Below are 6,149 nucleotides of genomic sequence, written 5' to 3'. Positions count from 1 at the left end.
CCCCTTTGCAAACCTGGGTCACATAAGTAATTAATTTTCAATAAGCTGGATAAATGGTCTTTGCTATTACTTTGCTCTAACGGGTTGAGAGGATGGCAGCAATGTGAGAATTCTAGGCAAATTTACTTAGTAAGGCCTTGACATTCCTCCTAAGACTTCATAAGACTCTTCTATTGAATTGTTGGTTCATAGAGGCCAGCCATGATCATGGGACACCTAACCTGCTTTTTCGTGGATTCTTTGTTGTTGTAGTTCCAAGCTTTGTGTAAATTGGTCTCCACATCCATGCTCGCATGCAGAAGGCCAGAGCAAGACATTGGGTATCTCTGTTGCTTTTAGCTTTGTTTCCTTGAGACATGGTCTCTCACCTGACCCTGAAACTCATTGTTCTGGTTAACCTGCCTAGCCAGTGAGCCCTCGGGAGCTGCCTGTTTCCTCTCCCAACTGCCAATGTCACAGGCACAGGTAGACATGCTTGCCTTTTTATGTGGGTGCTAGAGATTTGCACTCGGGTCCTCAAGCTTACAGAACAAGTTCTCTTTTCACTGAGTCATCTCCCTAGCCATGGATTCCAAGCTGGCACCCACACTGCCAATGTGACACTACCAAAATAAAAATCATCTTTTAAAAAACTGTCTACACAGCGAAAAGTGGAGACTACTCTGAATAAACTCGGTGAAGAGTTCTACAATGAATGATTTGGGCCCCACTTTTTTTCTTTTATGGCAAATTCTCTCCCCATTTAAGATTTCACTATAGTCTTTGACAACAACCAAGCAATGATCAAAATGAGTATCAAAAAGCCCGGCTGGCCCTACCTCCTAGTCTCATTCTGTCACCTGGCAGTGAGGCCCATCCCTGTTTTCCCTGCACCCACACAATGGTGACACTTTGAAGTGGTGCAGATGAGGTCCCTAAATTTGTTGTCCCTACTTAAAATTGATAATCTCCTATGTTACAAACCTCAAGCACCTATTTTTTAATGAAAGCTTTAGATGAATATCAAAGAACTATTTAGCCGTGTCTAATATTTTAATTAGATTATAGTCTCAATTTAACCCATTAAATCTCCTTTGATGATCCCCATATTTAGTGTTTAGCCTCAGATGCACGAGGTAATGAATACTGGACCTTTTGATTTAATGAGAATTTCGGCTCTTCCAGCCTGCACCTCTTTTTTGTGTACCTTTTATTTTGCCGGCTATAGAATTCAGCTAATTGAAGGGGTCTCTCACCATCACACATTAAGGAGTATAAATTAGCATCCCCATTCTGGCTGGAAAATGCAGGCGGACAGTTCGGCTTTGATCTGAGGATTGAGCTGAAGAAGGCAGCAGCCCCCTGAAAATGAGCTGATGGCCTTGTTATCAGAGCCAAATACAGATGCGTCCATGTGTCACAAAACACTTAATGTCTTAATTGGTCACCTTCCAGTTCCGCGTGTCCTGTTCATCTCATTCTCCTGAGAGCCTGCATAAGCAAGTGGGTCTGTCTGTCTGTCTGCGTCTCTGTCTGACCTTCTCTTTTTCTTCTGTTTCTCCCTTCTCTTCACTCAGCTACATTCCTAGATTTTTAAATTACCCTCAATTCAAGAAAAAGGCAACACAGCCAGCCACTCCTCAGAATCCAAGGGGAATCTGATCCAGGACTCCCCACAGATATGAAAACTCTGTGACTGATGAAGCCCCTTGATTAAAATGGCTTGGTGTTTGCATGTAGCTTCCATATATCCTCCCGTGCGCTTTAAATTGGCTCCAAATTACTTATGACATCTAGCATAACACAATGCAAACGCTGTGGAAATGGCTGTTAGAGTGCACTGTTCAGGGAATGGCGACAAGAAAATAGAGTCTTCGTGCGTCCACTCAGGAAACATCTCTTCCAATATTTTCAATTGGTGATTGGATCCACAGATGCAAAAACTCCATCATCCAAATGCAGAGAACCAACTGTAGCAAAAATGCCTTCCTTTGAAAGAAATTTTTTTAATTTAGCACTTTTGTTACTTTTTTTATTTTTTTCATTAGTTCAAATTAGAAACAAGCTTGCTTCACATGTCAATTCCTTCTCCCTCTCCCTCTCCTCCCCCAACCCTCCTCCCAACCACCCATTTATCCCCCCACCCCATCCTCCCTCTGTTCCCCAGGGAAGGTAGGGCCCCCCATGGGGGCTCCCCAAATTCCACCACATCATCCTAGACCAGGCCTAGGCCCTCCCCCATGTGTCCAGGCCTAAAGAGCATCCCTTCACATGGGATGGGCTCTCAGAGTCCCTTCTTACACCCGGGGAAAAATACTGATCCACTACCAGGGGTGAAAGAATTTTAAAGCATTTTCTCTCTCTCTCTCTCTCTCTCTCTCTCTCTCTCTCTCTCTCTCTCTCTCTTTCTCTCTCTCTCTCTCTCTCTCTGTGTGTGTGTGTGTGTGTGTGTGTGTGTGTGTGTGTGTGTGTGTGTGTGTCTCCTTTCCTTCCACCTGGGTTTGGAACTTAGTTCTTCAGGCTTGGCCACAAGCACCCTTACCCACCGAGTTGTGTAGCTGACCCACTCCTTGTAATGTCTACAAACATCTGGAGCTATTCAGAGCCTTCCACAGACACAATGCTTAGGTTCTGTGTTCTTATCCTCATAACTCCCATGCCATAGCTGTGCATCTCTTACTATGATGTCAGAAGGGCTATTCTGTGTTTCCTTTCTCTTACACAAAAAGGAAATACACTGAATAAAACTATGTGCTAAATACTTTGGGCCTTGTATATGCTCGTTCTTGGTGACAAATTCATCCCCCATCTTAATTTAGTACTTTATCTTGGCCATCTAGAGGACTGTCAACATAACCTTGATGAGCCTGGCTAGCCTGTTCCCACCCTGTTATCAGATTATGGTGTCGTTCCCCACATCCCCCAGCTTTAAATCTACTCTAATGATGAAGTGGCTCTCCCCATATCTCAACAAATTCATTTCATTTTTTAGAAATAAAGATAAAAGATCAATTCAATTCTAACAGCAGTTCAAATAAAGGCAAAAAAAAGTCAAACTTCAGATGATGAAACTTTTGGATAAATATGGTAGACTGAAAACACACACACACACACACACAAATCTGGTTTCATTTTCAAGATGAATCATAGGAAATAGTTATGTGGCACTCTTCCTGGGGAAATGTGAGCAAATGTTCATTTAATCCCAGATAAGAAACCAACAAAGTATGGATACTACCAAAGTCCAGTTTGATGAGTCAATAAATTTTATTGCAGTTATTTACAGGAGTATGGGTGAGGGGTTATTTGCAGGAGTAGAAATGACTCAAAGACAGCTGCACCACCAAAGCCCACCCCTGTGTGGGTGAAATCTCTCAAAGCTGGGAACCTGGAAACTACTGCACAGCCTACAGTCAGCTCAACAGGTTTTAGGGTGTCCCTTCCTGGTAGCACAGTTGGTCTGAGCCTTTTCCAAGCAGTTTAGCTGGTCTTTGTTTCTTCTGGGCAGTTCATCTGCTTGTCCTGTCTTTGCTTCCTCTGGGCTGCTCAGTCTGAACTTCATCTAAACAGCACAGCTCATCGGGGACTCATTTTCTGTTGTTTTTACATCTTCTATACATGCTTGGAGAGGGAGGAGCTTAGTGAGTCTGCTCAGTTTCAAGGACTTTCTGAAGCTGTTTTGAGGTGTTTGTATCTTCAGGAACCTCCCTGCAGGATGGAATGTTTCATCTCCTCATTACACTATGGAGTTACTTCAGCTGCCTGTAGCCACCTTGTATCTTGATGGGCTTCCCTCCAAGATGGACGGTTTTAATCTCAGAGGAAACTGCTGCACAACAAGAGCTCTTAAAAGGAGTGAGGGTAGTAATGAAATTTTGAAAGCTGGAAAAACAGATGAGTACCACTCTTCAGAAAAACTGACAAACTCCAAAAGTAGTAAATTCTGAGTTTGCACAGAGAAAAGCCTTGAGTATTTTGACTCACCTTAGTAAACAGCAAGGATGCTCAAGAGCTGATGGTATCAATCACCTCCAGAGCCAGAACTGAGGAGCTAAAGAGATGGCTAAGGGATTAAGAATACTTGCTGCTCTTGCAAAGACTTGCATTTGGTTCTCAGCACCCATGTAGCAGCTCATAGCCATCTGTGACTCCTGTTCCAGGGACTCCAATGCCCCTTACTGGCCAGTATACATGCTGCGCACATATATACATATATACATGCAGGCAAAACACTCATACATACAACCTAAAAAGTAAATATTTTAAAAGAACAGTAAGATAAAAGGAGGAGGAGAGGACTGAGTGGAATGAGGAGGTAAAAGAGGACTGGATAAAAATGTGTCCAAAAGACCCATGTCATCCTCCATTCTCCATGCAGCCAAGCAATGGCTTTTCCCTGCCCCAGTAATAGATGGTTCACCTTCCGACGATGGAGTGAGGAACAAATGGGTCTGGTGAGGTGGCACATACTGTGTCAACAGGAAGCATGGGTGCACTTCGTGGAGGCAGAAATACTAAACAGGAAGAATATGGTGGAATTCTTTAAATGTAGAGACACACTAAAATCAACAGCACAAGATGGAACATGGCCAGTTGTCTCTGCAGTAAAGAAAATGGAAGGGGTTGGTCAGTGAGGTGGCTCAGTGAGCAAAGGTGCTTACTGCCAACCCTAATGGCCTATGTTCAACCCGGAGAACCCACATGGTGCAAGGAGAGAGCCAACTCCCACAAGTTGTCTTTTGACCTCCACACTCATGCTATGGTATGTATGGTACACACACACACACACACACACACACACACACACACACATGCATGCATGCACACGAACACACATGAACACGAACATGCATTCATGCACACACATGGGCATGCACATACATATCAAATAAGTAACATGTAATTTAAAAAAAAATTTGGTTTTTCAAGACAGGGTTTCTCTGTTAGCTTTGGAGCCTGTCCTGGCATTTGCTCTGTAGACCAGGCTGGCCTTGAACTCATATAGATCCGCCTGCCTCTGCCTCCCAAGTGCTGGAATTAAAGGCATATGCCTCCAAATTGTCCAGCAATTTTAAAAATTTTTGAAGAATAAATGAGGAAGAAGATAGGGACGCTCTTTTTCTTTTTTCTTAAACAAAATTCTTACAGAACTAGTTGATTCTTTAAGCAATGTATGTGCATAAATAATAAAGGACAATTCTTTAAAATAAAGCACTGGGCTGGAGAGATGGCTCAGAGGTTAAGAGCACCAACTGCTCTTCTGGAGGTCCTGAGTTCAATTCCCAGCAACAACATGGTGGCTCACAACCATCGTTATGAGGTCTGGTGCCCTCTTCTGGTGTGCAGGTATACATGGAAGCAGAATGTTGTATACATAATAAATAAATAAATAAATAAATAAAATCTTTAAAAAATAAAAATAAAATAAGCACTTAGGAATTTAAAGTAAGTGCAAAATATAAGTACAGAGCTGGCACGAAGTATTGGATTTTCATTCATTTGTTTGTGCTTTTGGTATATAAATTCCCATTTGAAGTCTCAAGTTAAGGACTGAGGTAGCAGAATGAGGACTAGCAGCAATGTATGTGACTCCCTTAGTAGAGAGCTTGTCTCGTGTGCATGGCTCAGTCTCCAGCCCTGAGGAGGTAGAAACAGGAGTGTTATAAGTTCAAAGGCATCTTCAGCTATATAGCAAGTTACATAAAACCCTATCTCCAAAAATATACTATTGGGCTAGAGAAATGACTCAGTGGTTAAAGCATTCATACTGATCTTACAGAGAACCCAAATTTGGTTCCCAGCACCCATGTTGGGTGGGTCACAATTACTTGTAATTCTAGCTCCAGAAAATCCTGCTCCCTCTTCTGGACTCTACAAGCACCTGTACTTACACATGTATATAACCACACAGATGGGCATAATTTTGAAAACAATAAAAATAAATCTTAAAAAGATAAAATACCAGTGGGCTATTCTTTGGCTTGCATTGGAGTAAATTATTGGTAAGGACACTCCATAATCTTGTTAACTATAATGTGGACTCTAGAGAGACAATGAATACTGGAAATTCAGTTGCTCCCAACGAGTGTATATTCATCAATATTTTAATTAATTTTTAAAAACTATTTCTTCTAAAACTTTCACAATGTGTGTATTTATGTTCTTTGACC

Source organism: Cricetulus griseus, chromosome 4 (assembly GCF_003668045.3).
Source record: "Cricetulus griseus strain 17A/GY chromosome 4, alternate assembly CriGri-PICRH-1.0, whole genome shotgun sequence".
Lineage (NCBI taxonomy): Eukaryota > Metazoa > Chordata > Mammalia > Rodentia > Cricetidae > Cricetulus > Cricetulus griseus.
This window is presented reverse-complemented; position numbering follows the sequence as displayed.